The sequence below is a fragment of the Cavia porcellus genome, unplaced genomic scaffold (genome assembly GCF_034190915.1).
Source record: "Cavia porcellus strain 051 isolate PalLab524CR breed Dunkin Hartley unplaced genomic scaffold, mCavPor4.1 scaffold_1, whole genome shotgun sequence".
NCBI lineage: Eukaryota > Metazoa > Chordata > Mammalia > Rodentia > Caviidae > Cavia > Cavia porcellus.
This window is the reverse complement of record NW_026947484.1, coordinates 210,912,614-210,937,970: the sequence shown is the minus strand read 5'-3', so window position 1 is coordinate 210,937,970 and position 25,357 is coordinate 210,912,614. Positions and strand designations below refer to the sequence as shown.

General features: G+C 38.8%; 1 protein-coding gene across 3 annotated transcripts in view; it reads left to right on the top strand.

The window, feature by feature from the left end:
• The first annotated feature begins 932 nt into the window (after positions 1-932).
• The window catches only part of Foxn2 (forkhead box N2), a 65,103-nt gene continuing 40,678 nt past the window's right edge, over positions 933-25,357 (top strand). Inside the window, exon 1 of one of the 3 annotated variants that reach the window (XM_063228968.1) lies at positions 933-1,098. The gene's annotated coding sequence lies outside the window, so the exon portion shown is untranslated. Of the gene's footprint in view, positions 1,099-1,664; positions 2,015-16,056; positions 16,686-25,357 lie in introns of those variants that run through there. The other 2 variants (XM_063228972.1, XM_003473078.5) reach the window with 2 other exon arrangements.

Sequence of the window (25,357 nt, the reverse complement as noted above, 5' to 3'; positions counted from 1 at the left end):
TGCAGCAGCTCTAGCCCAGCTGAAAAGCACTGTTCATTGGCCTTGTGTGTTTTATTCTGAATGCAGCTGTTAGACCTCCCGGACAGTGGCAGGAAGAACAAACAGAACCATAGATGACCTTGAATGTGTCACATAAGTGCAGGGTCTTCATTTGTGGAATGAAAAGTTCACGCACTGCTGTTTTTGGTTTTAGTTTTGTTTTTTTTTTTAAGACTGGGTCTCGCAATGTATTGTAGGCAGGCCTTGAACTATGGAGCCCAGACTGGCCCCTATCTCTCTAGTGATGAGATTAACAGGTGTGCCACTCTGCCACCCGCGCCCCTTAATCTTACTAAATTGATTTCAAAGTCCATTTTTCTCCCCAACACACTGCCCTAAGTTTCTACAAAATTTCAGCGGAGACTAGCATGACAGCACACACCTGTTAGCCCAGTCACCTGGGAGGCTGAGGCAGGCAGATGGCAAATTGGAGCCTAGCGTAGGCAATTTAGCAAATAAGCGAGATCCAAAATAAAAATTTAAGAGCCTTGGAGGGGCTAGAGGGCTAGGGGGCTAGGGGGCTAGGGAGCTAGGGAGCTAGGGAGCTAGGGAGGTGCATTCCTTATCCTTAAAGCGCCTTCCAAGCTCGACCAAGAGGGAGCGCTCTGGGAGAGGCCAGCAACACCGGCAGCTCCGCGGTCACTGCAGCCTGCACCCCAGTCCGCAGGGAGGCACGCAGCTCTCCCAGGACACCCGGGGGGACAGGCGAGGCCTCCACACCCTCCCTCCCCACTAACACAGTCCACAGCCCTCGCGCCCCGCCCTTCCGGGCGCCGCCTCCCCCACCCCGCCCGCACGCTCCGGCCTCCAGCGCTGGGAGGCGGGAGGGGAGGGGCCGGAAGGGGGCGGGGCCAATCTCCTTGGCGCCGCGTTGCCATGGTAGCGGGCCGGGAGGAGGGGGGAGAGGGGTGTGAGGTGCCGCCGCTGACTCTCGGCTGCTCCGCCGCCCGCTCGCGGCCGCGTCTTCCCCGAGGCGGCTGTGTGTGAGGCCGCGGCAGCCGCGGCGGCCCCTGCCATATTGTGTGCTCGCTCTCGGTGCTCCCTGCGGCCGCGCTCACGGTGAGTCCGGGCGGACGCGTGGCCGCCCCGTGACGCGCGCCGACATTTCTGCGCTGTGAGGAATGGGCGCGGGGAAGCCCGGAGCGCGGCGTGGGCCGGGGTGTGGAGGGCGCGTTCCAGCGCCGCCCGGAGGTGCCGGCCGCGTGCCCGCGAGCGCCGGGGGAAGTGGCCGAGCCTCTCGGGCGTCCTCGCTCGCTGCGTCCGGCGGGAAGCGAGGGGGTCCCGGGCCCCGGGCCCGGCGGCCGCCCGGCTGGAAGGGAACTGGGTAGCTGGGCTGCGGCCACCCCGCGCCCTCCCGCTCCGGCGGCGCCCGCGCCTGGGGCCAGCGGCCGCAGCGGGCCGGGAGCCGGCGTTTCCGCGCTGCGCGCTGAGACAGCGTCGCTTCCTGCTCGCTGCCGCCCCAGCCCGGGGTCCGACGCCCCAGCTGGGAGCGCCGGAAGAACCCCCGGGCTGGGCGCCCTGACTCCCCTGCCCCGCCGGACCCCGCGGGACCCCTCGGCCCCTCCGCGGCTCCCGGAGTCCGCCGCGAATCCGCGGACTGCCGCACTTTCGGGATCTTATTGAACTTTAGTGTCTCCCAGTACTTGGCTTCCCTCTGACGGGGTAAAAGTCTTAGCGTTCAAACAAGTGACACAGAGTTTCTTCCACCCCAACTCCGAGGTGCGGGAGGAGGGCGGGTATTTATTTCCAGGTTCCCAGTTGCAGCCGCTCCGGTGGTGACAGCCACGTGGCCGCCGAATGCTGCAGGCAGCGCTCCAGCGGCTCCTGGCTGGGGCTGCACTGGGGACCGGGGCTTTGCACCAGCCCAGTAGTTTAGCTCACAGACCCGGTGCATTCCGAGATGGGGAAGTGGAAGAGCTGAGCTGTTCATGTTCGCCGTAACCTTAGGACTAGTTTCTTTTCCCGTCTTGGTGAGGTACAGTTTTCCTTTTGCTGCCGCTTTGATGATTCATCTTTAAAATCTCAGCAGTGTTAGGTACCATCAAGGAGTGTTTGGGGAATAATTAGAATATTATAGAATTCCCACGCCCTAGAAAGTCATTTGAATTTCAAAACGGTTAATGAGATTTTAATACAGTATAACCAGAAACACATCTGGTGCATTTCTTCTAAAAGCTTTAAAAACCTCTCAATTTTCTATAAAATTATAATTGGAAAATTCATAGATTACCAGTGAAAATACTTAGGGGTAAAATAAATGCTAGTTTGATTTGGATTTGTGCACTTTCTTATGCTTTTTTAAAAATTGGCAGTTAGTATTGAATGTTGACATGAATAGATTTGTTTTAAAGGAATTAAATTTAATGTTTAGAATATGTAAATGTGAAATGTCAGAGAGATGAAGGTAAACTTCATGAGAGCTTGGAAAATTGTAGAATTTATCTGCATTTTTGAATAGAATAGAATTTTTTTTTTTTGGTATCTGCATTCACATTGTGTGTGTGTGTGTGTGTGTGTGTGTGTGTGTGTGTGTGTGTATTTGCAACCAGGAATTGAACTCACTTGTAAAGCAAGTGCTTATGCTGCAGAGTTGTGTGCCTGGCCCTAGAATTTAAATAGGACCCTTGGTTATTAACACCATTTAATGTACCATTTTGTGAATGCTTTGGTGGATTTGAATGATTTCTGTAGTACACGTTTTTACGTGAACCCACTTGGCTTGAGGAATGCTAAACCAGAAGAAACTGCTGACATCAAATAATTGTGTGAAGTCATACAGCACCATGTATTAAAATTTTAATTATGACAGCTGTGTTCAGTTACAGATTAATAGAGAACAATATTGAAGAGGCACTGTAGGCTTCAGAAAATACAGATGAAAAATGAATGTGTGCTGACCGTTTCGCAGTGTTTAGCTGAGAAAGAAAAGTAAATGAGATAACAAAATACTTCAAGAAGCACTGAAAACATACTGCAAGAGAAATTTAACATCAGTAGTTATGGGATCTGTAAAAATGAAACTTTTAAGATGTACCACTCAAACAAGACTTAATCTTGTACAGCTAATTGCTTAGGTATTCTTTGTATGTGTGTATTTTTAATGTGTTGTTTTTGTTTGCTTTTAGATAGTTATTTTAGTAACTGGGCTTTATATAAATTTAGAAGAATTTTGAGAGCCCAATGTTTGACTGATTTCCTAGGACAGAAAAATGTCTACATTTGATCTTAGGTTGAAGAGATTATTAACACAAGGAGATAAGTTTTGCAGTGTGAGGGGGTGTATAATTAAGTTGATGCAAGCAGGAGCTTACAGGGTTAAAAGGAGATAGAGCCCCTAGAAGTTTGAGTAGAAGGAAGACTGTTGTAGAAAGTAAGGCTTTTGCTTTCTAAGGTGGAGCCTTCTTGTTACCCCATTAATTTTTCTGTAAATTGGACCACTCACATGAACATATTTCTTGTATCACGTATAAATACCACATTTCTCAAGACCTTTCAAATTTTGGTTCTAGTCTTTTTCCATCTTAGTTTTCCACTGTTCTACAGAAATTGTCTTTATTCATACTTCAGTATTACAGAAACTCAGAACACAGATTTGAGCAAGACAAATTCCCATATACTTTAATGGGTAACTTTTTAGGCTTCATCCTCCCAGCTATATTATAAGGCCTTTGACTTTGTTTTCTCAAATACATAGTATTTGCTTAGTAAGAATTTTAATTGTTTTTTTGAATAAGAAAAAGTAGGAGTTAAAGTGTGAAGCAGAGTTGGATGGAAAAGGCTATCTTTACAAGTGAAGGGGAAGAAGAATAACCAATTATGGGTGGCTTTGTAGTACCACTTCTGAAGTTATTACCTAAGTTAAAAAAAAGACAGGTTGAGGATGATAAAACTTCCCTTTGAGGAGGGTTCTTATTACTTCATTCTACAGATGCCTTGTGGAAATGGAGAGGAATTGGAAAACAGCTATGAAAAGAAAAACTAGTAAGTGAGGGAGGCTTGGGAGGATACTGGTTGTTGAGAACATGGTTAACTGGGCAGAGCAAGAGCTCTGACAGTAAACATGACCTGTGTATAAATACCACATTGTTTCTCTGGTGTGAGAAACCGAAAGTGCAGATAAGTGTAGAATAGATCCTGGGAAATGGGAGGAAAATATTCAGATGAGAAGGGGAACAAGGGAAGGGGGCAAGGAAGGAAGGAAGGGACAAGAAACAAAAAAGATATACAGGTACAAATTCCCTATGATGAGTGTGATCATATATAGTGTAAAATGTACCAATAAAAAAAGAAGCACTAAAAAAGTTAACATGACACAGTGATCAGTGATCAAAATGTGGAATAGAATGGGTAAGGAGTAAGGTTAGAATTTTTATTTTTGGGGCTGGGGATTTAGCTCAGCGGCATAAGCACCTGCCTTGAAAGCAGGCAGTCATGAGTTTGATCCCCGGTACCGATAAAAAGGAAAAAGACAAAAAAAAAAAAAGAATTTTTATTTTTATCAGAGTTGAAGTTGAGCTAAGATGGTCCTCTGGAAAAGGAGCACTTAAGGACAGTTTAGGCATAATGTAACAATACCGTAGACTTGTATGCCTATGGATCGTTATATTAATATCTTTTTTTCTACTGTATAAGAAAGTTACTTTTGTCTTTCATTACATATAAAGGAGCCAAAAAGAATATTTGTCCTTACTCACTTTCAAAAGATCTTGATTTCTTGGATTCTGTATTTCTTTTATGCTAATTTTTTTACTTAAATATTTTTTTTTTTTTGGTACTGGGAATGAACTTACTACCTTGTGCTTGTGCTTGTGCTTGGCAAAAGCAGGCACTAATGCCTCTGAGCTAAATCCCCAGCCAAATCATTTATTTTAGAATAGAGTTTGGGGGGTTTGTTTGCTTTGTTTTGTGTTTTGACAGTCTCTATTTGTTCAGGCTGACACTAAACTCACTAGGTAGTCCAGACTTAGTCTAGAACTCATGATCTTCCTGCTTTAGCTTCCCAGGTGCTAGGATTACTGGCCTGCACCATAGTAGCTTAGAATAGTTTTATATTTACAGAAAAGTTACAAGATAGAGCACATATACAACTCACTGTTTTCCCTATTGCTTGCTCACTTTGTTGTTGTTGTTTTTGTTTTTGTTTTGGAGACAAGGGCTCCCTGTTAGTTCAGGCTGGTTTTGAATTTACTGTGTAGTCCAGGTTGGCTTCAAACTCAGCCTCCAGAGTGCTATGCTTATAGGCATGTGCTACCCCTCCCAGGGGTTCTCTGTTAAGTTCTTATATTACTGTTACACTTGTCAGGACTGTTACATTTGTCACAAGGAAACAAGGTTGCTGTTACAGTACTATTAACTGAATGATACAGGTTGTTTGGATGCCTTAGTTTTTCCATAAGATTTATTTTTCTTATTGAGACAGTGTCTCAATTTGTATGTTAGGCTGGCCTTGAACAAACACAGCAGTCCTGCTTCACCCTTGCCTGTGCTTACAGTGTGGATAGGTATGGGCCACCACTCCCAGGTCCCCTAATATCCTTTCCTAGTCCTGAATTCCAGGTGTTTGGACTTTTTTGATGACAGTTTTAAAAGTTGCATATACTAAATAAAAATTTCACTTCCTTGACAGTATTTCCATTTGTATGGCGTTTCTGTCATTTAGCAACTTTTTTTTTTCTCAGAAATGTTTGAAAGATGTGGTTGGGCAAAAGGAAAATTCATCAGGAAAAGAACAAGACCCTGACCTCTTTCAGGAGCCATGATTAGGGAGAAGGAATATGAGATTGAAGATATAAAAGAATGCTATCAAAGTTTTGAAAGTGATGAACATTTTTGTGGCGAGAAGTCACTTTGTATGCACTAGGAGAGTAGGAAATGATGCTGCTCTAACATTTGAAATGCCATTGATAACAATACTAATTTTATTGGAGAATAAAATTTTCTGCTTCATTCCAGATTTTTTGAATGAAGATTCCAGTTAATTTTTTTTCTAGTAAACTAAATTAACTGCAAACCACTCTTACTGAAATTCTAAAACTTTAAAAATTTAAGTTGTGGTGGTGCATGGCTAGGATCCCCACATTTGGAAGGCTGAGGCAAGAGGATTGCTGTGAGTTCGAGGCCAGCCTGGGGCCACATAGTGAGTTCAAGGACAGCCTGAACTATAAGGCAAGACTCTGTCTTAAAAGAAAGCAAAAAATTTAAAATTTTTTTCTAAAACTTTTAAAGTTTACATCCTACTGAGTGGAATTCAGCCTTAGATTTTGTACTACATAGGGTTTATGTAGTTACTTTTAAGTTTTATCCTTAGAGGTAAAGAGATGAAGAAATTGATAAACTTACATACTTGTCATTTTCTTGTCTTAAAAGAGAAAATACCAAAAAGAGTTGGAAAAGATTTCTTATAAATTAAGACCTTGAAGTTCTTTGTGCTTCCAACATGACTGTATTCTGTGGACCTGGTGGATATGCTGTAATTCCAGAGTCCAGGAAGCTGAGGCAGGAGGGTTGCAAGTGCCAAGATAGTGTGGGCAACATAGTGAAACATGGTCTCAAAATAAGATAAAAAGATCTGGAACTGAGTGTGGAGCACATGCTTGTAATCACAGCATTTAGGATGCTGAGGCAGGATTGCTGCAAGTTTTGAGCCGGCCTGTGCTACATAGTTCAAGGCCAGCCAAAACTACTTAAGGAGACCCTGCCTCAAAACAGGTCAAACAAAAAGAAAAAATGTGCTGGGAATGCTGCGCAGTGACAGAGCACTTGTCTAGCACTTGTGAGATCCTTCTCAGTACAAAACAAAGCAGGAGATGAAGAGGGGTTTGTACACACAACACTGAGTGTTTGAACCAAAGTCTATCATACTAAAAATCGGTATTTAACGAAGTGTGTGAGAAAATGGAGACCCTGTCTCAGAGTCAGAGTGCTGGGGTGCAGCTAAAAATGTGAAGGCTGTTAGGTTCAGTCCCACCATCGTGCAAACAAACCCTGAGTACTCACTAGGATGAGACTCCTTGAGGAGGGAGGGACAATACAAGGTTGGTTCCTTTCCACCGTGGAATGTTCACACCTGTTTGGGTAGGAAGGCGACCACCTTTTTTTGTTTTAGTGAATTAAATAAGTGGAATTATTCCCTGTAGTTCAAGGAGGTTCAGTCATTAGTCTAATAGTTTAAGTTGGTGGCTGATGAGTTAGCTTGACTTCTCATTTCTAATATGCTACATTGCATGCTGCTATATTTAATCATTCACTTAAATGTTTGATCACTACGATCTACACTAGAGCATAAAAATGAATCTTTCGCATCCTATCTGTAAGGGTTATATTCTAGTTGTAGTAGTTTTTAAATGGGTGCTAGATTCAATATAGTAGCTTGTGTCCAGAATTTCTTTAGAAAAGGCCGATGCAGGGTATGTACGTGTGTTTGTGTAAAATAAGGTAGAAGTACTATTTAATGAAAAGTTTGGGAACTACTGGTTTAATGGCAGAAATGGGAAAGCTAGCAAATAATTATAGATAATCAAATAGCAAATAGATCGTATAATAAATTTCTGTATGTGATGCTGAGGAGGGCTCTCAGAGAGATGACAGAGCAGTTTCAAAGCATTGAAGAGCAGGCCTTAAATACCTTTAAAATGTCAGTGCAGGGGAGCAGGTGAGATGCCCTTTTCATTTGACCTATTGTACATTGTACTTTACAAAGTGCTTAGTGTGTACTAAGTATTGCTATTACAGTGATACGTGTTACTTATCACTTCAGTAAATTATAAATACCTCATATGTGTGTTCACTGAATAAATGCTTGCTGAAATCAATCCCTCTACCTGCCTTCTTTCCTTCATTCCTGCCTACCTACTTTCCTTTCTTTTTTTCTTTCTGCTGGATCTTGTTATGTGTTCCTGGCTGATCTTGAACTCATGGAGCACAGGCTGGTGATGAACTTGCAGTGATCTTGCGTAGTAGGACGCTGACCCTCCAGCAGTTCCCCTCCCCCCAAAAGCTAATGTTTAGTATGTACACCTAGGGGCATTCTTAAATTCTGGAAGAAAACATTGGGTTTTATACCCTAGTTCTGACTGATTAGAATTTTTGGAGCTAATTGCGCCCCACCCTCTCCCTCCCTCCCTCCCCTTGAGATAGGATCTTGCTATGTAGTCTGGCTGATTTTGAACTCATGGTGTCATCCTGCTTCAGTTCCCACGTGCTGGATCATGCAGTACTGTAAAGATAGGTTAAATTGGGTGCTCCTTCTTGTACTCCCAGCTAAGACTTGGGAGGCTGAAGCAAGAGGATGATTAAGTCCAGGAGTTGGAGGCCATCCTGAGCACAGCAAAATCTGTCTTAGAAAAAATAACAAAACCGGGGCTGGGGATTTAGCTCATTAGCATAAGCGCCTGCCTTGCAAGCACTGGGTCATAAGTTCGATCCCTGGTACCAATTAAAAAAGAAAAGAAAAGAAAAAAAAAATAACAAAACAATCAAAACCCAAGAACAGACAAGGATGTAGAAATATTAATTAGCTAGTCAGAGAGCCTAATGGAATTTTGTTTGTTTGTTTGTTTTGGTACAGGGTCTTTCTATGCAGTTCAGGCTGGCCTTGAGCTCACTTTGTAGCCCAGGCTGGTCTTGAACTTGCAGGGATCTTCCTGCCTCAGTATCGAGTGCTGGGATTTTACAGGCATGTACCACCTTGCCCAGTTTTTGATGTTTTTCAGTTTTTGATTTTTTTTTTTTTTAAGACAGGATCTTGTTCTGTAATTTAGGCTCGCCTTGAACTCACTATGTAGCCCAAACTGGCCTCAAATACAGCAGTCCTCTTGCCTCAGCCTCCCAAATGCTGGGATTACAGGCATGTGCCACCAGACCTCAGAAAGAATTAACAATTTAAAGAGGAGTCACCAGCCATTAGCTGAGAAATGGTGAAGGCTGAGGGAAGTAAGTGCCTCTGTCCATTCCAGAAAGATTTGAGAGAATGCGTAGGGATGAGACTGAAGTAAGAGTTAAGTTGCCAACAGGGAAGAGGAGGGCCTTGTAGAAACCCACCTTGCTTTGGTCTAAGGCATCCAAATGTCCATAGCCTAAAAGTAAAAGGGCTACAGTTAGTTTCAAATCACCTCAACCTTGAACTTGGATAGGGTGAGTTTTTTTACCTAACACTTCAAGCACTTGGTAGATGCAAACTAAAATCCTTTAGATTTTAAATAACTTCTACAAAGAACTTTCCAGATACCATCTCTAGTATACAATGTAAAATAATTAGTCATGTAAGGATACAAGAAAAACAGCAGAAACAGCACAGTCCACACACACACAAAATAAAGTGACTCAGATAGTGAAATTATCACACATTTTATAAAGTAACAAGATTTAGTCAGGTCAAATAAATAAAACAATACTAAGTATTTAGACAGAAAAGTAGAAACTTGAAAAAAGACCAAAAATTTTACAACCAAAAAATTGGTGGATAAAGACTCGATGGTGGGGCTGGGCAAAGTGGTGTATTCCTGTAATCCCAGCACTACCCAGGCTAGCCTGGGCTACCTAGTGAGACCCTGTCTCAAAACAAAAACAGAAAAACCCCTCAGTGATGGGTGTAACAACATGTTGGATGCCAATAAAGACAGAATCAGTCAACTAGAAGATAAGTTAGAAGCTACTTAGAATAAACACCAAAAGGGAAAAGGTTAGACAATACAGAACATAGCGGGTCAAAGTGACACGGGCCTGAAATCCCAACCTGTAATCCCAGCACTTTGAGAGTGAGGCAAGAGGTTTGCTGCAAATTCAAGGCCAGCCTGAGCTACACAGTGAGTTCAAAGATGGACTGAACTGCATAGAGAGACCCGGTCTCAAAAAAAAAAAAAAAAAAATACAAAACATAGGGGAAACATCTAGAAAATATAGTGAGGAGGAATAATATGCACATAAATGGAATTCTAAAAGAAAAGCATGTTTGGCAGACATAGTATTTGGACCAGTGAGTCCTCAGCAGGATTTCTTTTTTCTTTTCTTTTTCTGTCTTCTTGAGACAGGGCCTGGCTGTGCAGTTCAGGCTGGCCTTAAGCTCACTTTGTAGCATAGGCTGGTCTCAAACTTGCAATGGTCCTCCTGCCTCAGTCTCCTGAGATTACAGGCGTGAGCCACCATGCCTGGCTCCAGGATTTCTTTTTTAAATTACACAATTGACACAAAAATATGTTGTGAAAGCTGTTGCTGTAATCAAAAGACAGAGAAAATGGCACAGTCTGAGAGAGATGCATTTAAACAAAGAACATTTAGACTTAATACTGACTTGGTGTTTTTTTTTGAAACAGGGTCTCACTATGCAGTTGAGGTGTCCTTGAACTCATTATGGAGCGTAGGCTGGCCTGAAATCCTCCTGTCCCAAATGCTGGGATTACTGGTGTATGCCATCACACTCAGATCGGTACTGACTTTTTAACAGAAATGATCAGAGTCAGAAAACAATAGGATTGTTCCTGAGTTTTGGAGTTCTAGTCTCCTTCTAGAGGTGGTACCTAGGTTCTTTCTGTGCTGAGCAAAGAATTGGTCGAGACAAGCAGAACCAGTAGCAAAGTTTTACTAAAAGTAGGAGAAGAAACAGGTTCTGCAGAGTGAATCAGAGCCAAGTAAACTAGGAAAAGAAGCACACCCTGCAGCGTGAGGGTGGCCACCGTGCAGAAGGTAGCACGATGCCAAAGCTCATTGTGGACATCCTTCCTGTGTCACCCGCTCCTTGGGCTGATGTCTGCATGCAGGGCTTCAGGAACTGTGCTGCACAATGTAACAAAACCCTGTCTCAAAAAGGAAGAAAAACTTTTTACTGGTAACATTCTTAAAACAATACCTGTTACCAGTAAGGCTATAATGAGTGTTTTTTTTTTTTATCTTGTTTTGCTTTTTTAGTGTTTGTGTGTATCATACACATAGGCGCATACACATAGAAACTGTACACATTGGAAATGTAGGACTTGCATGTGTTTATCTATAGGAAAGTAGTAATATTTAAATTTCAGCTGATTAGCGTTTAGATTCTTGTGGTACAAGTTCAGTCCCATTTTACAGATATCAAACTAAAGTAATAGTAGAATCAAGATCTGTCAGACAGATAACTGAAAAGCAAACAAAAAAGATGACTAGCTCTGACCTTAAATGGAGGTTCCCCCCCCCCAGAAAAGTGGATATTAAATCGTCTTGACTGTGATAAAAGTTATTAAAAATCTAGGCTTCTATGGAACAGTAGAACTGAGGTTGTTTCCTACTGTGTGTCTTAGAGAAGTCTCAAGGCTTTCAAGCTGAGATGTGAATGGAGAGCCAGGGTTGGGTGAAGTCTCCTAGGCAGAAGGTGTAACATCTGTGAAGGCTTGAAGGGAGGAGAAGGATAGCCTATTCTGATATGTAAATTCTAGTGAAGAACAAGGACACGGGTGGCAAAGGATTGGCTGAGAGACCAGACAGCAGCTAAATCACACAGGGTCTTGTAGCACCAAGTTAAAGATTTTCACTTAAAGGTGGCCTTGATGGATTGCGGGATGAGAATTCTACAAGATTGCTTTAGGGCTGTTGCAGGGAACAGGAAAGGCATGGATGCAGGAAGAGGTGTTTGGGTTGTCAGAGCCACCGTACAGTGGGGTTTGCTTTTATGCACACCCCTCTGCAGTGGTTTAGATAAAGGTGTTTACTTGGGCTGTCATCCTAACAGTGACAATAGGAATAGGCAGATTTCATAAATATTTCAGATCTAAGTACTCTAAACATTTATCTCCAGATCCCTTTCCAGAACTTCAGATCTTGTAAATCCCAAGTAGCTATTTTATTTGACTATCTCAAAAGCTTATCAAATTTAACAGGTTAGAAACAAGCAAAATACATGCACATGAACAAACAAAATAAAAAGGACACCTCAAATGGTGAACTGTCTCAGAAGAAAAGCAGCCATTTTTTTCTTCCAGTATTCCTTCTGGTATCAAATGGAGCCAATATCCACTTAGTTGCTGACCTTATCTATGAGTGGTGATCACTAGACTACTTAGCTATTTTCACCTGCAGTTCATGTGGCAACTTGGCTTTGTTGGAGACATATTTTATTAGTGCCTATCGTGTGGTGTCTTCATACATGTAACATATTCTGACCATATCTGTCCTTCCTTACTCTCTTGCACCCCACCCCTTACCCATTCTTTTCCTCTTACAGTCTCCTTGGTACTTTCATGTCATTCTTTTTATTTTAAGATTCCCAGTATTAGTGAAAACATGTCATACTTGTCTTTCTGAATCTGGCTTGTTTCTTTTAACATGTTGACCTTCAGTTCTATCCGTTTTCCTGCAAGTGACATAATTTTGTTCTTTTTTATGTCTCAACAATACTCCATTGTGTATCGTTACTGTATTTTCTTTATTCATCCATGGATGGGTACTTAGGTTGGTTCCATTTCTTGGCTATTGTGAATTGTGTTACAATAAACATAGATATTAAGTATCCCAATAATATGCAGACTTCATATGGCTAACTTGGATTTATATTCTATGTCAATTTATTTAGAAACTTAGATTTTTACTAGAATGTTCCTTTTACAGTATGCAATGTACTAACCATTGTTAGTCTCCTACAATCTTATTTTAAAATTTTGTACCATTGTTTTTGTTCTTTTTTTTTCTTTAAATAAAATACTCTGGACATATTATATATAGCAACATAAATATCTTTAATAATTTTTAGCATATTTTAAGTGTACATACAAGTTTCGTGTAGGCCTACTTAATTCTATGTTAAATTGGTTATTCTTTTGTTTTAAAATTTGCATAAAATCGGTATACTGTATCAGTATAGCATCCTTAGTTTTATTATGCTTGCTTTCCAAATGTGGCATCAAGGTGCTATTAGTAAAGTTTTATTGTCTGCCTTTATTAAATTTATTTCTAATCGAATGTATATGTACAAGAAAAAAATTTTTTTGAGACAAGGTTTTATTATGCAGTTTAGGTTGATCTTGAACTCACTTTGTAGTCCAGACTGGCATCAAATTTAGAGCAATCCTCCTCCCTCAGTCTCCTGAATGCTGGGATTACAGGCTTGTGCCACCATGCCTGGCCAGTGTTTAGTTTTTAAATTTTTTCTTTTATTAGTGCATGTTTGTAGCACATAATGATTATATTCATTTTGGGGAGTTGATACAGGAATATAACACATGATAATTCCTTTTACATCCTTTACCTGCTCTTCCTCCACTTTCCTCAATCTCTTGGTCTCCTTCACTTTTTTTTTTTTTGGTACCAGGGATCGAACTTGCAACCTTGCACTTGCCAGATAGGTGCTTGTGTTGCTGAGCTAAATCCCTGGCCCCTCTCCTTCACTTTTACAAAAGATCTCCCAGTTTCATGTTGTCTATCTTTTCCTGTGCTCTTGAAGATGTTTGCTTTTCAGTGGAGCAGTTTAGTTGGTTGCAACTATGGCTTATATTCAAGGCACTGAAATCATTGTACATAAATAAGTTTTGGTTATAGAGAATATCACTTGCTTTTTATTTGAGATAGGGTCTTGCTGTATATGTCAGGCTGGCCTTAAACTCACTGTGGAGCTTAGGCCGGCCTCAAACTAGAGGTGATCCTCTTGCCTCAGCTTCCTGAATGCTGGGACTGCAGGCACAAATCACCACACCCAGCTAATACCACTTGTAAATATTAAAATACCAACCACATTTGCCCTTGTACTTTAAGACACTGGATGTGTTGACTTATGAGTTTCTTGACTGTGTTCTTATTGAATATGACTTTCAGTATATTAGTGTAGGATGTCAAAAAATCAAAGTGCTAATTGGCTAGTCACCACGTATATAATTTACAGGATGGGTATTACTGCTAATTCTAGATGGTTTGTATTTTTGTATTGGCATTTATTTCTGTTATTTGACTTCTGTGCTGTCATCTTTTTCCTGCCTTTAACATATATTTGTTCACATACAGTATTGATTGCAATCTCAAAGTTCTGAGAAAGTAGCTAGATTTTTCTTAGCTAGATTCACTGAAAACTAGTAGTGTTAGTATTTTTTATTAACTCTATGTTTTAGATAATAGTAAAAGTCAATAAATTATTTTGTTACCAATTTTTTGTCATGTACTTGTAAAAAATATTTATTAGAAACAGCTGTTTCCTTATCTGAGGAGACATTTTTCACTCAATGTAGATCTTTGTGTGGTATTTTTTTTTAAGTTCAGTCTTTGTGTGAAAAGCAAGATTGTGTGTTCAATATACAGAAAATACTTGGTGTTTTTTTTTCTTTTTTTTTTGATGTTTAAAAGCAGAAATGTTTCTTTTCTTTTCTTTTCTTTTCTTTTCTTTTCTTTTCTTTTCTTTTTTTTTTTTTTGCAGCCAGAATCTCCCTATACATAGTTTAGGCTGGCCTTGAACTCATAGTGATCCTCTTGCTTTGGCTTCTGACTGCAGGGTTTACAGGGATGTGCAATCATGCTCAGCCATTATTTTTATTTTTTAATAAAAAGTTTTTCAGGGCCTTATTTTTAAAAAATTTATCAGATTAATCATTTCATTTTACTTTCCCCAGGAAATTGATGAACACCTGTTATGTTTCTCTTTGGAGATGAATGCTGCATCATTGTAAAGGGGAACTTTATGTTATACAAATGACACAAAATTATTTAGTTAGAAGTGGCCTATAAGCCGCACGTAGGGTGCATGCCTGTAATCCCAGCGCTCGTGAGGCTGAGGCAGGAGGATCAATATGCGTTTGAGACCAGCCTGGGCTACAAAGTGAGCGCAAGGCCAGCCTGAACTGCATAGTGAGGCCCTGTCTCAAAAAGATGAAAAAAAAAAAGTGGTCTATAAAATCGTGGTTTCCTGGCAAATTAGGGTAGGAGAAAAGTAGATTCAGTGTAAGTTCCCTCATAGATCCGCCCCTCCACCCGTTTTGGTGGTTTCTGCTTTTGGCATGGGGTTGAAGAATGGATTCCCTCTTGTCCCTGCTCCATGTTACTTCATGTTTTTAACATTTGTTTGATTAAGCAATTTTTCCATGAGATAAGTCTTTGACCCTTTTGTATTCTTCTCCCTCTCTCCTATAAAATGAAGCTGTACACATTTTGTTTGGAGACGGTGGATCACATGCTGTGTCACCTAAATCTATGATTGTTTTTATCCCTAAAAGGCTATATAAGGCATCAGTTGTCCTGATTACATGACATCATGTAGCATTATAGTAAAATATGCATCTTCTTACCATACATTGGGATTTGAATCTATCCTTTAGTTTCAGAGTTGGGTTCTTAGGATGGGTACTATTTATAATGGAGAATCTTAACCAAAACAAAGAATATTGTTAAATCAGTAGGAAAAGTTGGAAGTTCTTGTCTTATTTTTTTCCTTTCTTGAGGCTTACCAAAGTTTTAGATACTTGAGCTAATGGAACGTCTTTAAAGTTCTTGGTTTGTTAGGTCTGTTACATAGTGCTTTGCAAAAATTACGTCTTTAGTGAATGTTAGACTTTGCTTATGCTACCAACTCAGTAAATGAGCAGGAAGAAAATTAGTTTCCTTTTTTAAAGTGAAGCAGTCTTCAGCTTTAGAAAATAACAAATTATAAATTGAAAATATCTTAACATAAAGCTTTTAATATAAACTTATTATACTGTTAAATAAATCTAGTAAATACAGTTTTGTTTACTGATTAGAAGCAGTGTTTCACTTTCTGATAAAATTATTTCATTTTAACTTCTTTTGACCTTCTTGAGAAATGGCGCCTAATTATTATTCATAAGTGTGGCTCATTCCTAAGGAAATTGAGAGATGAGAAAAAAAGGGATGCAAGGAAAAATTTTCCTTTTACTATGTAGCTAATTTTAGTGGCAAAGCTTAAATTATAGTGAAGAATTGAGGTAATTGCCAGCTGGTTCAAAGAAAATTCATAAACATTTGAGTTTTTGTGTATGCTATTTAGCTCTGCAGATTTGTGGGGGTTTTTAATGAAAATAAACCTTAGTGTACTGATCTGAATTAAATGAATGACTGTTTTTTTTTGCTAGGGTTATTGTGGCCTAAGTCAAAATGTTTTTTATATTGGTTATAAAAGTAAGTGGATGAGAAAACAACAAATCTTAGATGGCACCTGCATTCCAGTTGCTCGTTTGACATTCAAGAGGTTGTTAGATTTTTCTGATGATGTTAAGTTCTTAGTTTACAGTGTAATGTTAGTCCATAAAGTTCCCAAATGTCTTATGACTACCTAAAAAGAATTAGAAACTGTATACTGATTATATGTAACCCCAAAATCCTGTTCACTTGTCACATGCTGCAGGACTCTGATGTTTAAGTATTTAATAGGACTGATTTTAAACAGGAAGCTAGAATAGTAAGGTCACAATAGTGAGAAGTAGGTTACATGTTGTCGTGCAGTTCTAAGGTTAATTGTGCCTGGCTTAAGTATAGGACTTCCTGCTTCAGGGTATTTCAAGTACAGTTGCTCAAGCACTGGTTTTTGACTACACCCAAGTTCAATTAGAATGTAACAGATGGCGTGGCTCTTTTTTTTTACTAGTGTAGGCTTATTAGAAACAGCAAAATTGACTTTCCCCACTATTCAAAGAAGTTAATAAGGAGAGAAATACTCAGTGACTCTGTTTGAGGGATATAAGGAAAAAGTAAGTGGATAAATTTACTTTGGGATATCAAGAGTTTACTGTCATAGTGTACTTTGATCTGAGTCTTTTTCAGTACTACATTTTATCTCCTAATAAATTTTTTTTTGGTCTTTTTTGAGATGGAGTCTTGCTATGCATTTCAGGCTGGCCTTAAGCTCTCTTTGTAGCCTAGGCTGGTCTCGAACTTGCAAGGACCCTCCCACCTCAGCCTCCTGAGTGCTGGCTAATAAAAATTCTTAAATTAAACTGTTTAAATGTAAAAATCTAACAATTAAGAAGCTATTTAGAAACAACATAGACTGGGCTTTTAGGAACTATAAATATAGGTAAGATTGAAACTTAATTAATATTGAAAATATAGCATGAAGAGACTCAGTATCACTTTTAAATCTTTAATATTGAACAGATGAATTGCGTTAAATGTAATTATTTGTTATTTGCTATTGGATCTATATACAGTAATTTACTAAAGTGTGTACTAGAAAACTTATGTTCATGAGAATTTCTGGGCTAAGAGCCTGGGGGTTACTTATTTATTTATTTATGTGCTGGGGATTCAACTGAGGGCTTTCCCACAAAGATACATTCCTAGCCCTTTTTATTTTGAGATGAATCTTGCAAAGTTGCTCCAGGCTGGGCTTGAATTTGGAGTCCTCTTGCATCAGCCTCCAAAAGTGCTGAGATTACAGGAATGTACCACCGTACCTGTCTTGAAATTCCATATTAATGAACACGTTTTTTGAAAGTCGTTAGGGGGATGGTTCAGTGGTAGAGTGTGTGAATAGCACACATAACCACTGAGTTTAAGAACAAGTGAATGAATAAATGCATGTCATAGACAGATGTGCTGAGATTCATGCCAGCTGTGGTGGTGCAACCTATAATCCCAGCACTGAAGGCTGAAGCCAGAGGGGTGTTGTGAGTGCAAGGCCATCTGGTTACAAAGCGAGTTCAAGGTCGGCCGGAACTGTGTAATGAAATCCTGTCTCAAAAAGATCCAAAAAGCAAACAAGCAAACAAAAAATGCTGAAATTCACTGTGGTGTAAGTAATATCTTGAAAGTAGATCGCAAATTACTGAGGGTTTTGATAAGAATTTTGAAATAGGATAGTAGATTCCAAATTAGCTATGAATGAATGTATACGTATTTATTCTTGTTTTGACAATACCATTTGGTGGGGGGCTGTCTTTTTTGTTACTCAAAATGGCATTAATAGTGAAAACTCAACACTTACTTTTCATGTATGAGCATTTGGCAACAGCACAGTTATTCAGAAAGGAATGTAGACCTTTGGGGCCATTGATAATAAAATACTGGAAGTATTTTTGAGACAGGGTCTTGCCAGACTTCCCAGGCTGGCCTTGAATTCGCTGTGCCCTTCTGCCTCAGTCTCTTGAGTGCTGGGATCACAGGAGTGCACCGCCACACCCATCTTAAAAATTCTAATTTTTTAATTCTTTTAGATTATTTAAATACAAAGATTTGAAGTAGTGTTCTGTCTTGTTGCATGACTGGCAAAAATATAGACAAAGTACATGGAAATAAATAGAATGAGGAAGCGAAAGTCACGTTGTCCGGAAATGATGAAACAACCGTTGCCGTGCTCTTCTGGCGAAGTCCTAATTCTGGCTGCCTTGTCAGTAAGCATCACTAATCATGAGGGAGAAAAAAGGTTTTTTAATTTCAAAACTTCAGAAGATTTTGTTACTGATTTTATTATTTGAGGACTATAACATAAATCTACAGCATACAAAGTTAATTTAAAAATTAACCCGTCATTACTATCTGCAGCAAGTATTCATTGTGAGTTTACCGTGTACTTCTGTTCTAAATGCTTTGTCTTCTCACTTTATGAAAGCAGGTGTAGTACTATTACAGTTTTACACTGAGGCAACTGGGGTTTGAACCAGGCAGTATCTGTACAGCTCACTCAGACTCTTTCCCTGTCTCTCACTGTCTTCAGATATGGTTAATATCAATTTCATGACTTGGATTTTTCTTTGGTGATGTTCTATTAATAAAAGTGTTATCCATCACATTTTAACTTCAACTTCCTTACATACAGCTTCCTTAGGTTTCTGTGCAGTACCTTTCACTTATGGTTGTATATAATTTATTACAAAATGAAACTACTATGATAACAGCCATGAGTATTGTAGAAGGTGGAGATTTCTTAAGGCTTAAAAAAGAAGCAGGACAGGATTTTTTTGCATAAGTGTATTTCTTAGGCTTCTCTTTCACTACCTTTTACTCATTGATAGACATAAAAGGACAAAAATCATAGTTTAATATAGCTAATAGCATAGCTTGAGAATGAATTCAAATTCCTGTAAGCATTTAAGTACTTTTGACATCTTAGTATCCTTGACTCCTAAGCCATACAGAAACACAAAGGGACTTCTGAGTAGAAGAGAAAAATCATAAAACTTATGTATTTATACATGTTAAGGTGAGGCCTTTGCTTTATTCAGATCAAATCCTAATGAAGTTTGTTTGACTTTTCAGTCTGCAACAGAGCATCTTTAAGTTCATTTGTATGATTTAGAAACTGAAAATGCTATGAAAATCAAAAAAATTTTAAGCTTTTTAAATGGGAGAACATGCTGGAAGCTGATAAAAGGTTATCGAAGATCTTTACCCTCCTCCTAGTGTGAATGTACATTTCTATAAGAATACAGAAAAATTTACATGCTCATGTGAGATGTAACATCACCTACATGTTATTTCTTCCTTTTTATTGGTATAGGGGATCGAACTCACAACTGCCTGCTTCCAAGGCAGGCGCTTATGCCGCTGAGCTAAACCTCCAGCCCCTACATGTTATTTCTTAAAAACAAAAAGGCTTTGAATCTTTTTCCTCTTTTTGTTTTTGTTTTTGAGACAGAGATTCTCCTATGCAGTTCAGGCTGGCCTTGAATTTACTATCTAGCCCACGCTGCCTCAAGCTCAAGGCAATCCTCCTGCCTCAGGTATATGCCAACACACCTAGTGATTTTGAAGTTTGGACTATGTCTAGCCTTGGAGCTTTCAATGAGGGACCATAAACTTGTACAAATACAGTACTACAAATGAACTCTTAAGATACAAAACTAATAATAATAATCCAGTTACTCAGTCCCAGCAGTGTGAGGCTTTTTAGTATAGAACAGTGTTTCTCAAGTTTGAAGAATGCATAGATCCCTCTTTAATTAATACCATTTTTTAAAATTGAAAATTAGTAGCCAGCTTACCAAGAAGTGCACTGAAGAATTCATGCCTTGTCTCTTCACCAACTTCATTCTGTCCCTGAATCGAACCGATTCCATCCGAGTGCTGTGCATTTGTTTAGTCCACCAAATGTTTTCCTCTTCTGCAAATTTGTTCCTTTTTGCATTTTTTTAAATAAAACTTCTCCTTACTATGAAATGGAATAGCCACATTGTTATTATTAGTTTACATGCACCCAGACTGTGTCCAGAACTCACTTGAAAACAGGTTGCCTGGGGGCTGGGGATTTAGCTCAGGGGTATGAGCGCCTGCCTTGCAAGCAGGCAGTCGTGAGTTCAATCCCCAGTACCGATAAAAAGGAAAAAGACAAAAAAAAAAAAAAAAAAAAAAAAAGAAAGAAAGAAAAGAAAACCGGTTTCCTGGAGATTGTCAGTATTGGAAAGAAGGGTGTCTTTACTTTTAGTTTGCATGGTAAGAAAGTGAATGTGCCAGAGATAGAAAGTAAAGCCCTCATGCAGTTTTACGTCTTTTTTATTCAGCTTTGGTAATTCATATGTTTCTAGGAATCTGTTCGTTTCTTCTGTGTTATCAAACCTATGAGAGTAGAGGTTTTTGAAGTGGGTATTGATGATCTCTATTTTCACAGGGTCTGTAGTAATTTCACTCCTTATTGCATGAATTTAAGTTTTTTCTTTCCTTTTTAAAATAAGATTTGCTAGGGACTTACCAATTTTATTTATTCTTTCAAAGAACCAACTCTGATTCATTGATTCTTTGTATTGTTTTCTTAGTCTCTATTGCATTGATTTTTGCTCGGATCTTTATAATTTCCTTCCTTCTTTTGGCTTTGGGCTTGACTTGCTCTTCTTTTTCTAGATATTTGAGGTGTAGTATCATGTTGTTTATTTGTGTTTCTCTGGATGTGGGAATTCACCATGATAAATTTTCCTCTGAGGACTGCTTTCATTGCATCCTACAAGTTCTAGTAAGTTGTATTTGTTATTTTCATTTGCTGATAGATATTGTTTAATTTCTTCTTTAATTTCCTCTGTGACTCACTGATTGCTTAGGAATATATTATTCTATTTCCAAGTGTTTTTGCAGTTTCTTTTGTCATTAATTTCTAGTTTCATGGCGCTGTGATCTGATAACATGCATGGGATAACTTCAGTTCTTTTGCATTTACTTAAGCATGTTCTGTGGGCTAGTATATAGTCTATTTTAGACAATGTCCTATGTGCTGTTGAGAAGAATGTATATTCTGATGTTGGGTGGAACACTCTGTACACGTCCACTAAGTCTATTTGTTCACAGATGTGATTGAATTCTGTTATTTCTTGGCTGATTTTTTTTTTTTTTGTCTAGTTGAGCTGTCTTTTTGTGTCAATGGGGTGTTAAGATCTCCCATTATAATTGTGTTATTGCATATTTGATTTTTTACTTCTGTTAATATTTGTTTTGTATAGATGGGTGCTCCCAGATTTGGTACATATATATTTAAGAGTGTTATCCCTTCCTCTTGAAGTTTTCTCCTAACTAGTATGTAGTGACTTTATCTCTTTTGATCCTTCTTGGTTTGAAGTTCACATTGTCTGCCAACAGAATAGCTCTACCACTGCTTTTTTTTTTTTTTTTTTTTTTTTTTTTGTTATTGTTGTTCCTGTGGCATAAAGTATTGTTTTCCATCCTTTGGCTTTCAGTCTATGAGTTTCCTTTTGGGTTAAATGGGTTTCTTGTATACAGCATATGGTTGGATACTGTTTCTTAATCCATTCTGCCAGTCTGTTTCTTTTAACTGGTGAATTAAGGCCATTTGCATTAATGGTTATAACTGATATATATTGGTTTATTTTTGACATGTTGTCTTTCTGCTGTTGATTCTTTACGTTTCCCCTCTGTCTAATTGTTTGCCTTGCTTAGTAGTTTTTTCCTATGTGTATCTAGAATGTCTTTCAGTATTCTTTGCAGGGTTGGTTTGGTGATCATGAAGTTCTTCAGCTGTTCTTTGTCATGGAGTATCTTATTTCTCCATCCATTTTGAAGGACAGTTTTGCAGAGTACATCAGTCTGGGTTGGAAGTCATGTTCCTTTAGGATGTGAAATACTTCACTCCATGTTCTTCTTGACTTCATGGTTTGTGTTGAGAAGTCTGCTGTGATTTTTCCTTTATAAGTGATCTGTCTCTTTTCTCTAGCAGCTTTTAATATTCTGTTCTCATGTTGGGTTTCTGGGATAGTGATTATTATATTTCTGGGTGTAGTTTTATTTTGGTTATGGTTATTTGAAGTTCTATATGCTTCATGGATCCGTATCTCACTTTCCATTATCATGTTTGGGGAATTTTCAGCTATTACTACTAAATAGCCTCTAGATGGTATTTGTGTTGTCACTTTCTTTTTCATTTATCCTTATCAACCTTATGTTGTTTCTCTTTGCATCATCTTGCAGCTGTTGAATTGTTATTTTCTGATTCCTTGTTACTTTTAAAAGATCTTTCCTTTCACTAGCTGCAGTCTTGTCTTCAGGGTCTCAAAGTCTATCTTCACTTTCTTTGAGGCAGTTTTGCCAACTTTTGATGGAATTTTTGATTTCCTGGATATATGTTTCATGTATTCTGTTTATTTCTTATATTGTTCATTCAAGGTTTCCATCTTTTAGCTGTGTTCCTCTAATTTTTTAACTATGTCTCCTTTAGGTGTGTTCATTATTTCTTTCATTACATTTATCATTTCTTCTTTTACCTGGGAAATATTTCTGATCTGCGTTCTTTTATAGGTTCCTGGATTTGTTTCTTTACTTTAGTCGCTGTCATTTCAGGAGTTTCAGGTGTATGGTTTACATCTTGTTTTATGTCCATGTCTCCTAGGCTTGCTTGAGACGGGCTGGAGGTTTGAGACTGCATTTTGCTCTTTCATTTTGTCATTTTCCTATATTCACTTAGGGAAGCTAACGGCAAGGTCTCAGTTGTTTCTTGGGTTGAGAAGATCTATCCTTATTGCAGGGAGTTTCCCCAGTTGAGTGGATGGAGGTTGTCACACAGGCCTTACCAGGTGGCTGCCGGCCACTTGGGGTCGCTGGGCGAGGCCCAGATAGGCCCGGAGAGACCTTCCTGTGGGTCCTCCAGTGATGGGGGATGCAGGTCCAGGTCCTACCAGTCTCAGAGTGATGCTGAGGCTTCCCTGTGAAATGGAAATCCTGCATGCACTTTTGGAGCTTGGAGCAGAGCGCAGAAGACTCTGGGCCACTTGGGGGTTGCTTTGTATTTATAAAGGAAATGGGGAGGAAGTCTCTTAAAAAATGTACACAGAGTTTTTGATATTTATCTTCTACCTCCAGGCATATGTCTTCTACCTACTTCTAACTGGTACTCACCATCATACTGAACAGTTCATTTTGGTTGGGAATATGTCAGCTTTATTTTTTGCTGCTTAAAAACTGGTGAGCTAAAATAAAGAATGATGTACTTTAGTGATGTTGCCATGAGAAACTAATTTCAGCGTTTGCTTCCCACAGCATGGTGAACTAAGTATCTAGACCAGCTTTCTGCTGAAAGCATCCTGAAATGCCAGATAAAGTAATCTTAAGTGCATCAGTGTTCTGGCACAAAAGCAAAGAATACCTAGGCCAAATATGAAGTGGAAATTATTGAGATAAGCTGTGTTCTGAAGCTGGGCATTGCCATGAGGTTATTTGCTTCTATTTTTGTGGCCTTTCTATGGCTCAGGGATTGGGAAGCAAAACCCAGACCTCGTCAAGATAGAGCATCTAGCAGGAATAGTCTTCCCTGTTAATTTGGAGGCCTGTATGGCTAAATCATTCAAGTGTTTCATGATCTAGACATTGTTTCCCTTCATGTTCTCAGAAAATTGTTTTTCAGAATATTGTTGCAAACAGGAAAAATAAAATCTTTACTGAAAATTTGCTGCCTTATACCAGCGCTCACACTGGTGTGCAACATAAATCCACACTAAAACATTTTAAATGGTCCGGGGCTGGTAATAGTACCAAGGGACTGCTAAAACCTAACATGATTATCATCATCCAGGACATATTGGTAAAATTATAATCAGAATAAGTAGTTTACAATAAAAATTACCAATCATCCAAAAGAACTGGCACCCAGTATAAGTGGAATCAGACCAGCAAATAGTTCACAATTGGAAATTGTCAGATACAAAAGTTAAGAGTATTTATGTTCAATTATGTTCTTTTAAGAAAAGAACAAATATTTTAAAAATAAGTTCTACAAGTGAATAGTTATTGGAAGTAAAATTCAATGACAAGGTATGGAAACAAATAGACTATTGAGGACAGTTGGTGTAATGAATGGTAAATCTGAAGAAATTAAGAATGTAGCACAGACAAAATAGAAAATGTAAAGAAGATTAAAAAAGAAAATTCATTTAAGAGGATAATTTAAGTAGAAGATCATGAAATGATATACTAGCTAAAATAGTCAATGTAGAATATTAGGTAGCACACATCTTCCAAAAGCAAGGGCAAACATAATGACATGCTGAGATGAACAAAATCTGAAAGTTATTAACAGGACCCTTACCCCTTGTGGTGCTGGGGATTGCACCCAAGTTATCTGGAATATTAAGCACACCTTCTGATACTAAGTTACATTGTCATCCCCATACCACTTTCTAAGTAGACAAAACATAGTTGTAGGTACAGTCATGACTTAAGATGAAATGATGATCAAAGAGAATGGCAAATAAGTTAATAAAATCGACAGGCTAAGCAATAATGATAGTATCTTCTAAGATTAAAAAGTAAAAAAGAACCAGGCATGGTTCTACACTTGGGAGGCTGAAGCAGGAAGATCAGAGTAAGTTCAAGGCCAAACTAAACTACATAGTGAAACCCTGTTTCAAAAACAAAGCACACCAAAACAAAATGAGAAGTGATCATTTTGAGAAATTCCAGTATATAATTTTATTTTTCTTGTCCTAGAGTAGAATATCACTATAATATTGAACATAATATGCAGATCTTGAAATAGATACCTTGGGAAATTCATGAGCTATAATACTGTGGGAAAAAATGGCATCTTGAATTTCCAAGCTCTGTCCAGATATAACCCTATGAAGCTCTAGACAGGGGACCCAGTGATTGTACAGTACCAAGTTTATTTGAACTCGAAGTAAAAAGGGTTCCTTCCTAAAATGTACAAGACTTAGAGTCTTAACAGAAATTTGTATTTTGCTAAATTGTCTTTTTGTATTTATCGACTTTTTTAAAGCAATTAGTTTAGAAATGGTTTAGTGGTTGTGTTAATTGCGTAGTAGTTAAGCTAGGCTCCTCCCCCGCCCCCACACGAATGACAGTACTGTATATTTTTCAAATCCTGTATTATACTCTCTATTATACTTTATTGACCTTAAATGCTTCTTTTGAGTAGTATTTATTATATGTGCCATTTCTATGTGCATTTTGTTTTGTTTTCTTTCTCAGTACT